A 13,122-nucleotide genomic window follows, 5' to 3' on the forward strand; every position below is an offset into this window, starting at 1 on the left:
GCAATGAGGAATATTTGAAGTCATTTTCGAATGAAATCCAAAAAATCTTCAAGAAAGCCAAACCTGTCATAAAAACCCACTTTAGAACAACGAAACCAAATTACTTCTTGTCTTTGAAGAGCTCCCCCTCCAAGTCACAATGATCTTCAAATAAGCTAATGATATAAGCCACTAAAAATTATCATGTAACAACCCAAATTTTAAGATTCGTAACGCCACTTGATCGAGAAAATACTAGAAGTCGGAGATACAACAAGTCCTTAGAAGAGCTCGATGAAGAACTGCTACTGTAAAGGATACTTCTCTACAAAAGCTTTAGAAGAGCTTAATGAAGAACTGCTACTGTAAAAGCTACCTTCATAATTCTACCACAAGCTTTATCAAAAATCTTCAAATTTGAAAAGTCACAAATCCAATTTCGAATGGCCATACCAAATTCTCCCCCGATTTATAATTAAAAATGTGATTGTAAAGCCTTCAAATGTTCATGAGAATGATCTTGAATGGATAAATAATTATTGTGCTCCCCCGCGACAAAATGATATACATAATGAAGTATAAAATCCGAAAAAGTCGTGAAAATTTGTCGTTGTCATGAAAACGACTTTCCGAACTGCCAAGACTTGATGAAATCTTTATTTTTCTGTTCACAGATAAATATGTGCGTTAAAAAAATCCAAAACTATTCACCGGCCCTTAAATTTGTAAACTTTTGGAATGCAGGGCTGAAATTGTCACTTTGCTGAAAGTCAGGGGGCTGAAATGATAAAACAACATCATTTTCCCCTTGATTTGTAACAATTTCTGGAAATAAAATTAAAATTGCCAAGTTGGTGAAGTTACAGGGACCAAATGTGTAAAATAGAAGTTATCTTCCCCATTTGATTAAGGGGGTGTTTGGATTAGCTTATGAGCTTATTGCTTATTAGCTTATTTGTAGTGGGAATAAGCAATAAGCAATAAGCAATAAGCATGGGGAGAGATGCTTATTAAAATTAGCTTATTTAGCTTAATAACCTGGATTTTATCAAAACACTCAAAGTTAGCTTATTGTGGGAATAAGCATTAAACACCTCTTTTTTTCCTATCCAAACACCCCCTAAATACGAACGATAGCAACAATGACTCAAATCCAAAGATCGATTTGGTGACTAATCAAGGTTTCCAAACTCCGAACATCCCTTCATTCCGAGCACATAGATCTGAATGTCAGGCCTTACAACAACTCATTCCAATTCCGATCTGACTGGAACTCCGAATCCAGGTTCGTTCCAAGTCAAACAATCATACTTCCGATAGCAACTTTGAATCCAGACTCTGAATCAATTCCAAACACATGCTCGATTCCGATTGCAAATATAAGTTACGATTCCGAGACCTCGTTTCCGATTTCATTCACAAGCGAAACATTCGTACCAAAAAGTCCACAATTCCAATTTTGACTTTTGGCATAGACTTCCAAAACGAGATTCAACACAGTTCATACCATCATCATATGTTCGTCATAAGCCGACTATATTCAACAAGCACCCAATCGCTACATTCAAAAATCGACAGAGCACACACGATCAAGGATTCACAAAAATTGGTTCTCAAACAAAACGATTGAAACAAATAGGTTATTTAACCACAAGATCGTATAACAAATAACACGATTGATCAAGTATTGATTACAGAGTGAATCAAAAACAGAAAACACACTATAACGTGAGTTCTATTATCATGAGGATTAAAGCGATTGAAAGCGTTTGTAATCGAAACTTATGGAAAAACACAAACAATTTTGAATTGATTAAAATACAAGAACACTGAATCAATATAAGGTCGAACTCATTATTTGAATCACGAAATTTAACTTGAGAAATCAGAAAGAGCGATGTCGACACAAATATAAGAACAAGTCAATGAACAGTGAACCTAATCAATGGGGGTTTTTTTTGGAACAAATGAACAGTAAGCGATAAAAAAATGTGTCAAGAACATCATGACATCGACCAGAAGAATGTAGGTCAAAAACAATTGGCCCATCCTCGGATGAATATAACAGTGACAAAAAAATGAATAAATGAGAATAAGATCGAAATCACCATGATGAACAATAATTGAATCCATAAATCTCCATGAACAGTAGATCGAACAAAAATCTTGATTCCAAATTTCCAAAACACCAAAAATCTTGAATAACTTGTGTGCAGAAAATTATCAAATCAAGAATCGATACATCAAAAATCAATAGATCTTCAAAGACCCGCTCTGATACCACTTGTTGGGATTAAAACCCTAACAAAATTTGATGAACAAGATGCAGAGAATAAGAACAAACACAAATATGAAGATATGTCGAATGATCACTCGATTTATTCAATTATGAGGAACAGATTACACTTTAAGAATAAGAATCTAACTCTACAAGAAACCTCACAACGTGGTGGCTACATTTTGTCTCACTCTTAACCCTAATAATGAATAATACATGACTATTTATAGGGAAAAGACAAGTCTTGGGCTTTTAACCTACACTTCATCATGGGGGCCCATTGCCATCATCCATGGAGTACTTTGAAACCCTACAACAATGAATTGCTATGTTCTATAATACAATACATAGTGTAAGATAATTAAATGTCTCAATCACACCGAGGTGCCATCAGTATGAATCATGAACAACTTAACTCATCAATAAGAAGTGGTTAAACTTATAGCATGACAGATTTATGGCTATAGTTTCAGACTAGAATCAAAGGATTCACTAGAAATTCATGTGACATAGTACTAGAAAAAATAAGAAAATAGGTAAGTCTTTGGACGCTGATAAGTCCGTCTATGAAGGTCTGATTGCATCGTTGAAGCAACTTCTTCTCTCTTGCAAACAATTCTACTACAATGACAAGGAAGGCGCGTTTAACTATCAAGGCATCACTTTCAGAATTCATCAAATAAGTCATTGACGATGTTTTAAGGAGACTTCTTGGATTATAGAGCAACAAATTTTTGCATATGAGTATATTGCATGATTTCTTTGTGTAAAATCTTCGTTTCTTCATGATTACGAAGATCACCAAATAGGGAAGCCAAATCCATTGTTACGTTTTTCTCACTATTCTTCAAAACTTATACATAATGTTCCCAAACGCTCGTTCAGTGAATAAAGGAACTTGAGAACTAGAGAGTTTCTAGTTTTGTTCATATATTATAAGTATAATATATTAATTGAGGAATCTTATTATTTAATTAGTATTGATCAAGAATCAATTTAGTGATAAAGACTAATTAAAATTGATACATATGGATTGGGCTAATGATCCATAATTGATTTTTGATGGGTTAAGCTTATGGATAGTCAATGAAGTGTTAGTCCAAATCAAATGCATGTATCATAAGCTTATATGTGTGGATTAGGGTTTCACATGACTCTTGGTTTTCTACATATATAAATATGTTATCCTAATCCCTAAAATCAGACCACTACTTGCATTCCAAGAAGAGAATTCGATTTTGAGTCTCCTTAGCCTCTCTCATATCCATTTAGTTGTGTATTGGTGTTTGTGACTTGTTTGAGGCACAACAGTTGGGGTGCTAATTTCTCACAAGGCCAAAGCCCTACTAGCTACATCAAGAGGTAACCTTTTAACAAATTTTATGATTCATATGTTAAATTTTGTATGCTAGTTTTGGCTCCATGCTTTGCATATCAATGTTGCATGTGTAATTAGAGAAAACTTAGATCCAAAGCATTAGGGTTGTATGTGCACCATAGGAATGTTAGAGTACATTAAACCCAACCGTGGTATCAGAGCCTAGGGTGTTTTCTATTATATTGATGCAAAAATGTGATTTTCAAAGTTGGAAATATGACTTTTCTAGCCACTGTCTGATGAACTCGGCGAGTCCATATATGGACTCGACGAGTTGCATGAGTTTTGCCATGAACTCGACGAGTCCAAAGTCTGGCTCGATGAGTTAGCTCATCTGGTGGCATGATTTTTGTGTTTTTGGCATGTTTTGGATTAGGATCATAACCACAAACTGTTTTGGTTCATAAAATTTGATTTTACTAATATGGTAATGTTATATCCCATCCAAAACATGAAGTTTGTCAAATTTTAAGATAATTACTTGATTTTGTGAAAAACTAATTATTGGTAAAATTTGAAACTATCTAGAATGTGAAGTAGGTCAAATTAGTAAATGATGAATTGTATGATAATTGGATTAGTTTAATTTGATCTATGTGTTTCTTGAAAAGTTCCATAACCTTTCCTCAAGTTATGGAACATGAAAGGTCTTTATTTATGAAATCATTAACTATTGTAAGTTACAGAATTCAAGGGATCTTGAAAGGTTTCATAACATGTACTCAAGTTTGTAATTTGAAATGTCTCATTCATGGAACTTTAAAAGCCATATGTTATGTAATTCAAAAATTTTGACAAGTTACAAAACTTGCCCTCGAGTTTTGGAACTTGAAGAGTCTCATTTATGAAACTTTATTTCCAAACCCTAGAATTTTAAAAGTTTAAAAGTCAACCCTATGCTATTATAATATTAAAGTCTAATACTTATATATATGTATAAGAAAAGTCAGTCTTACCGTTAGTAGGCCTCATTCACGAAGTCGGTCTATAAGAGGGGTATAAGGTCATTGCTTATAAAATGGTGGTTTAATGGGTTTCCACTCTCACCTATTGCTTCCTTGACTGGTGGAGGGTCATTTGTCGAACGGGTATGATAGGACATTAATTATTATTAATAAGTATAATGATAACTATTAAAGTAACTAAACTTTTATAAATTCCTAATCTTAGTTACTTTAGGAAAAATGTGAAAATGATGCTATTCCATGAAATTTCACTTTGCACCTTGTTAAGTCGTTAGTGGAGCATGTGTGGTTAACCGACACACTAATTTGGGACTAAAAATGTGTTGTAAAGGGTAGCTTGATGTTAATCATGGATCAATGGAGCGTGTGTGGTTAACCAACACATTGATTAGGTGATTTGTAACATTAAGTGTACCAAGCACATTTGCATGGTTATTCACACCTTGTTTGTGATCCTCGGTATCCTAGTCATAAGCTTGAAGGACACAATCGAGATTTAAACATGCCATTGAAAAGTTAAATGAATCTTAAAAGAATTTAGGAATTTTAATCCATTTAAAACTTAATAATCTGCTTCGTTTTTCATGGTAGAAATTGGTAAATCGTCATTTACCTACCTTCAAATATTTTGCAATTGGATTACGACATCCGTCTTCCGAATTGTAAAATATTGTGTTGGGTCCTAGCCTTAATATTTCATTTTGAGTGTTATATTAAGGATCCTTATCTAATCTAAATTTTGTCCTTCTTTTTCAGATGTCTACTTCAAACACTGCTTCAAACTTAATTGCTTCTGGCTCTTTCTCCCTCATGAATTTATGTGGGAGGGTCATGTTTGATGGTTTGAACTTCAATGATTGGATTCGAAACATCTGCATGTCCATTGTCTATGAGGATAAAGAATATGTCCTAGATAAAGAGCTTAAGGAAATTGATGAATCTACCGCTACTCCAGAACAGATTGCTGAATACAAGGCCCATGAGATGGATATGACCAAAGTGTTGTGTATTATGATTGCTACCATGATTGCTGAGCTTTAAATGTCCTATGAGAACTTTTGGCCATATGAAATGCACCAAGAATTGATGGAAAGGTACCATCAAAGTGCTAGGAAGGAAAGGAATAAATCATAGCCTCCAATTACTACCAAAATGAAGGATGGAGAGTCTATCACGACCCACTTGTAAAAGATGCAAAGATCTATGGACCGCTACTGAAGTTAAATGACAACTTCGATGAAGAGTTGGCTATAGATATTATTCTACACTCTTTGCCTCTATGTTATGATCATTTTCGTATGACCTATCATATGAATAAGGAGGAGGTCACTCTAAGCAAGCTTCAAGGCCTTTTAAGGACAACTGAAAGTAGTCTTAAAGAAAATCTGTTGTTTCTACTCATACAGCTACTGCCCCTGTTTTGGCAATTGGACATGGGAAGGGAAATAAGAGGAAAGCTTCCTCAAAGAGACACAAGGGAAAGTCCCATGTTGGATCTTCTTCTAATGGGTCGAAAGGTGGTCCTGTTACACCCTCCTCAAACCCAAAGGAAGCTGAGTGTTTCCATTGTCATGAAAAAGGGCACTGGAAGCGAAGCTACCCCAAATAGTTGCAGGACATAAAGGATAGGAAGATTAAACCCTCCTTCACAAGTATTTACACTATTTTGTCTAATAACTCATCACATGCTAATTCTTGGGTCCTTGATACAGGATGTGGTTTTCACATTTGTTCTGATTTGCAGGGACTAAAAGGAAGTAGGGATGTGGAGCACGGGAAGATGAACTTGATCATGCGAAATAGGAAAAGGTCACACGTCACCAAGATTGGAGTTTATACTTTATTGCTTAGTGGTGGGTTAAATTTGGAACTGAATAATTGTTGCTACTCGTCTGATATGGTGAGAAATATTATTTCCTTTCATAGTTTGTATAAACAAGGTTTTACCTTTTCTTTCAATAATGAAATTGGTTGTATTAATGCTTATTATAATGGTGCATTTTATTTTGGAGCATTACCTTGTAATGGTATATACGAAACTGTGATGGTTGTAGATAACTTAGGAAATAATGTGTTGCATATCGATTCGTCCAATAGTTTGGATAAAGCATGCTTATGGCATTGTCATCTTGGACATATTAACAATAAAAGCATAGCCCAACTTCAAAAGGATGGAGTCGTGGAGACATTTGACTTAAAGTCGGATGACACTTGTGAATCTTGTTTGCTTGGAAATATGACCAAGTCACCCTTCACTAGTTCATGTGAAAGGGGTGAGGGTTTGTTGGACCTTATACACACAGATGTGTGTGGACACTTCATATCCGTCACAAGGGATGCTAACCGCTTCTATGTGACTTTTACTGATGATTATAGTAGGTATGGGTATGTCTACTTAATCAATCATATGTTAGAAACCTTTGAAAAGCTCAAAGAGTGTAAACAAGAAGTGGAGAATTAGCTAGGCAGGAAGATAAAGATGCTCTGATCCGATCAGGGAGGAGAGTATCTTAGTATCGAGTGTTAGATTTAGTTTCTAGGCACATAACTATGTATGGGATGTACTTGACCCGATTGTAGCATGGTCCTTTTTAGGTTGCCTTCACCAGTGCAATTTAAAAGGATGGATTTTTGAGAATAAGGTTATTTGTGATTTATTAATATATTACAAGTATAATATATTAATATTATTTAATTAGTATTGATCAATAATTAATTTGGAATTAATTTTGTGATCGAAAGATACTAATTAAATATATAGGGATTGATTATGTAAATCAATGATTCTTGTAATGTGGGCTAATGATCCATGACTATATAGTTGGGCTAAACCAATAAGATAATCCATGGAGGTTAACCCATGGAGCATAAGAATGTGAAAAGTCATGGATCATTAGGGTTTACAAAGTGTAACCCTCGCATTTTCCACATTATAAATAGTGACCCCATAAGCCAAAATCAGCTACACACTCTTTAGAGTCAAGCATTGATGGGTTTGAGCCAAAAGAACATCCTATGTGCTCATGCAAACCCTAATGCTTGGATCTAGGTTTCTTTATTTGTACATGCATTCATCCAAGACTTTCAAACCCTAGATCTAGCATATGATATTCGAAATTAACATATGTAAACAGATCTAGATGATTACCTTGTTGTTGATTGAAGATCTTGAAGCCTTGAGAACCTTAACACCTCAAGTGTTGTGCCTATAATGAATCACAAACACCAATAGCAATTGTAGGAAACAAGAGAGAGAGAGAGAGAGAGAGAGAGAGAGAGGAGAGGAGAATTTCGGCTCTAGGACTTCTAGGGTTCAATTGGCCGAAATTCCCATGCCTAGGGGTCCTTTATATAGGTGTAGGAATTAGGGTTTCAATGGTTATCCTTATCTGATTACTTAGCCACCAAGCAGCACAAGGATAATTCTAGAATCCCTATGCACGAATTCATTAGGCTTTATCCCTAGAATTCGTCCACCCTATCTATTAGGGTTTCCTTGCCCTACTTTGTAACTATCACATAATTACAGTTCAGCCCCTTAAGTTCAATTAACCTCTTTTGATCACAAAACTAATTCTTAATTAATTATTGACCAATGTTAATTAAACAAATATGATTTCCCTTTAATATATTGGTCTTATAATATATTAGTAAACCATAATCACCTCTTTCTATATTATTCCTCTAGTCAAGATGCTTTGGTGAAGGCAACCCAAAAGGACCATGCACAGCCGGGTTAAGTACATACCAAATACAATTATGGACTTACACACTAATCCAACCGTCTCCCACTTGGATAAGTCTAATAACTATTTTGTATAACTTTAGAACCTGATCAGCAATCGTAGCTTTCAAAATCCACTGTCAACACTGATCTTATCAGATACGTGTGTCCTTTAGATATAGGATCATATATTCCTCCATTCTCAAGATATCGTATAGACATAAGACATGAATTTTAATCATTCTCTCTATATTGTTTCCCGAATTCCGATTTATGACAACTGACAACAGACTACAATTGAACACATCAACTTAGTCTCGGCTTGGCCAAACGCTTAGGTGTCATCACTAAATCATCGAAGGGCCCACATTTATCGCTTTTATCCCACTTTGGGTAAAAGGAATGGATAAACTTCGACTCAAATGCTTGCTTGCATTTACTGATCGAATCACACACAACAATAAGTTTTATCACACCAAGTTACTGGTGCATTTTCTTATGATCAATGTGCAACCGACCAACAAATAACAACTCACACGTCTCGGTTTCAAGAATATACAATATTATTGACTCACAATCACTCGTGATAAATCCATGAAGTGATTCACGTGAGCGTGGGTTTAATCCAATACTCTAATCTAATCAAAGCACTCATGAACTCTGCAACAAACTTGTGCTATGTCTAAACTCTTCAGAAAAACTACAGACTCTTCATGAAAATCTTCCTTCATACCTACTTCCAACGTATAACCGACTGTGGAGGTTCGAATAACCCAGTTATTCTGGAAGTCAAAACATGCAAAGTGCAACACAATGATAATATTTAATCCTATGTGGCCCCAAAACTTTTGAGCGTAAATAAAACACTTTTATTTAAACACCATATTTATTACTCATTATTCATTGTTTACTGTTTCAAAAAATCAACTTATTACCCAAATTACAACAATAGCTGTCCCATGCACCAAGCATGCACACTATGTTTCCTATGGTCCTTACTTTGTGAAATAGATCAATTGAAAAACTTTTCCAATGATGCTCATTTCATAATTCCCAATCCTTATCATTAGTGTAAGAGCACATGGTTCTTGCGACTATTAGAATATTCTAGATTCTAACATTTTAATGCAACGATCCTTTCGCAAAGTCATAGCACAAAAGTCACCAAGACTTGGCCAATGAAATTACAAAGTACTCTATCAGAACTTGTTACAAGACAGTTCCATAGACGCGAAGTCTCACATTCAAAGTACATTCCTTTGAACATCCTTTTTGCATAAAAGTTTCTAATCTAGACATAGACTCTCAATATCCAACTCCCAATATGGAAACATTTACATATTTGCCATATGACAACTCATTCTTAATAGAATCTTATCTATTCTTAATAATGTCGATATGGTACATCCAATACCATACTTCCAACTACTCACAAGCGACCAATCCTCAGCGAACTTTGGATCGTCCTTTGATAGTTGTTTAATTATTTTAGTCAAAACCGATTCTAGTCCTTTTTCCCTCTTAATGCGCTAGACATTTGGAAAATTTTAGAATGATCAAATATTATAGAATTTGCAATTGATCCTATACCTAAAGCGTATGGGACACAATGCATAATGTCTTACATAAAGATATGATACTTTATCAATCTTTTGCCATAATGTTTTATATGTCACGTTCTCACAATTCGAACTATGAAGAGGGATGCAGTAATCATAATCGAAATTTAAGAACACACTATGTATCCTTTGACTAAATTTATTAAAATTTCTCAATCTAAGCTTTAGATTTTGAAACTAAGTATAATATTCTCTCCCTTAATTATAGTAAAACAAATTTTCAACCCTTGCGACTTTGCAAAGTATAACTCTTGTTTTCTATAATTAATATTGCTAACTTGCAATACTTACCTTAATAATCATACAAGCATAACATTTATGCTCCCACTATCATGATGATTATTATCATATAACCATAACACTTATGCTCCCACTAGCTTTGACAAGTATTCAGAAAACAACTGAACTTCCAGAAAATAATACCTATTGAATTTCTGAATTTCATATTTCTAATACCAAATGCTTCAATAAGCCTTTATCTAAGATTCTTAACTTTATACACCTTTGCCTTAGATAGCTCATATGTGTGTCTAAACAATTCATAAATTATATCAATAAGTCCCAAATTTTAGACTAATTTTCAAATCTTACAATTCGAACTATGGAAAAGGATGCCGTAACCATAATCGAATTTGAGAATACAATTTTTTTCACAATTGCTATCTTCTTAAAATCTCTCTTAGTGAAAGCATTTCCTCATAGTCATTTTTATGAATGAGGGAATCTTATGACACTTAGATTTTATGGTGTATGTGTTCCTATCCATGTGAATTTGCCAAAACCAAGTTTGCGACAAATGCAAACTCATATGGACTGAACTTTCTTAGTCTTGATTTCTTGCCTTATGGTAACAAGAGTGCCCACCATGCCTTCCAAGTAGTTTAGAAACTTATCCTTACATATTAATGTACTTTCCATCGATCAAGCTACTTTGTCTTTATGCATTCAAATGAGAACTCATAGAACTCACATGCATAATTAACTCAATTGGAATGACACAGAGATGTCAACACGATAGGTTGTAATCCTCAAGTCATGTGCTAGTGATTAACTATTGGTTTATTCTTGATTAGCTCTTGAACTTTTCAAGACAACTGAGACTCCCACTGACCTCTTGACATATATGATTCTCTTATCAAGGAACTTTCCTTGTCAAAACAAATATTCAAAAGTTAGTGCGAAATCCTATCAAGACTAACACTTCGCTCAATTGGTTCTTGTTGGTCTTTGTCTTATCCAAGACATCACGACTTTCCAATTTCAAATGTACAAGAATAAGAAAACTTTTCCCAATTCCACATTTGTTTAGTGTTATAAACCTACTAAAGATGTGTCACTCAGTTCGCAATCTTGGAGTATGACTCTAAGATTCAATAGTGGAACGAAGTATGATTGACTTCTTGATTTAACCATTTCCACAATTCCTGATTCCTTTTCTTAGACATACAAATGTACTAAGACTCACTTAGAGGACCAATTGAGATATGGTTCTTAATCATTAAGACTTTGTCATAAAACACAATAAAAGGTACTCTCCCTTCTTCTTAGAACAGAGAAACTTTTATCTTTTTGCCTTCTTGATTCTTCTTATTCGTTCTGCCATTCATTGAAAGCTTTTAAATTAACTCAGAATTACACTTAATCTTATAAGTATAATCATATTTACTAAACTTTAGTAAATCATGACGAATATCTTTATCACTCTTGTGGTGGACTTGATTCATGCACAACATTGCAAACTCGATCTCCTAGTCCTTCACTTGACTCTTTGTCAATGAATTAGTCTTGAATTTCCAATTATAAAATTTCTCATTCATCACACAACCAAGTTGTATAATTCCAAGTTTCCGTCCAATTGAAACTTGGGCGATGAGAAACTCTCCCTATTTGGTAAATTCTTGACATCTCCACAAATAACATAATTAAGAATCAAATCCATTATTGCTAATAATAGAAACCTTCAAACATCAATTTTTCATACATGCCATTACAAGGATAAATAAATAAGATAAAATCAAAATTTATTTTATTGCGGAAAAATTTGTCCTTACAATGCAATTCAATTTAAAAACTATGTTATTACATATTTCTTAGCAATCTATTCTAACTCCAAGTAGTAGCTCAAGAATCTAGTATTCAAGCAATGCAATCGAAATCCATTTCTTCACGATTAGATTCAGCTCACTTCTTCCCTTAAGCTTCCTCTCTTTTCTTCGATCCTACAAAACATCAAAATGTAATCTTATCACATCATGTATTAAGAATCTAGAATAGGAACTTAAAAGAGTTAGTTAATGGATTTTACCTAAAGTAGAGCCATACGTCTTGACTCTCCCATCTCTTAGATCTCTCAGGTAAATAGGGCAGCTTCGTCTCCAATGCCCCTTCTTTTGGCAATAAAAGCAAATGGACTCTTTTGGAATGGCACAAGGAACTATCTCAGAGTTTACCTTTTCTGGATTTCGAATGTCACCATTTTCAATGTCCATTAAAGTTTGGGGGTTTGATTCACCAGACAAATTTGCTTAACCAGCATGCCAAATCATTACTGATTCAGCATCTATAAGCAAATAGGTGAGATCAATGAGGGTCACTTTATGATCCATCATATAGTACTCTTTAACGAACTCACTATATGATTTAGGAAGCGACCGAAGAACCCAGTCAACAGCCAACTCACCTGAAATCTCGACATCCAACATTCTTAACCTATCAATGTGTGACTTCATCTCTAAGACGTGTGCCCACACAGGTTTCCCATCTTCGTGTTTATTTGCCAACAGGGCTTGAGTAATCTTGAACTTTTCAAGCCTTCGAACTTGTGGGTTAGGGAGAATAATTGGAGGAGGTGGAGGAAGTGAAGCATGGTTTCTTGTTCCTCGATCATATCGTGGAACATCATCTTATTTTGGAAAGCTTGTTCCATGGGATTTGGGAAGACCATGATTGTCAGAACTAGACATCTATAAAACAGGAGAAAATTCAAGTTAAGTTGATTAGAATCCTTGATGTAACACCCAAATGAAACATCAAGGCTAGGATCCAACACAATACTCTACAACCTAGAAGAGGGATGTCGAAATCTAGTTGCAGAATATTTGAAGGTAGGTAAATGATGATTTACCAATTTCCACCATAAAAAACGAAAAAGAAGTTTAAGTTTTAAATGAATTGAAACT

Source organism: Lactuca serriola, chromosome 3 (assembly GCF_051521515.1).
Source record: "Lactuca serriola cultivar US96UC23 chromosome 3, Lser_US96UC23_V15, whole genome shotgun sequence".
NCBI lineage: Eukaryota > Viridiplantae > Streptophyta > Magnoliopsida > Asterales > Asteraceae > Lactuca > Lactuca serriola.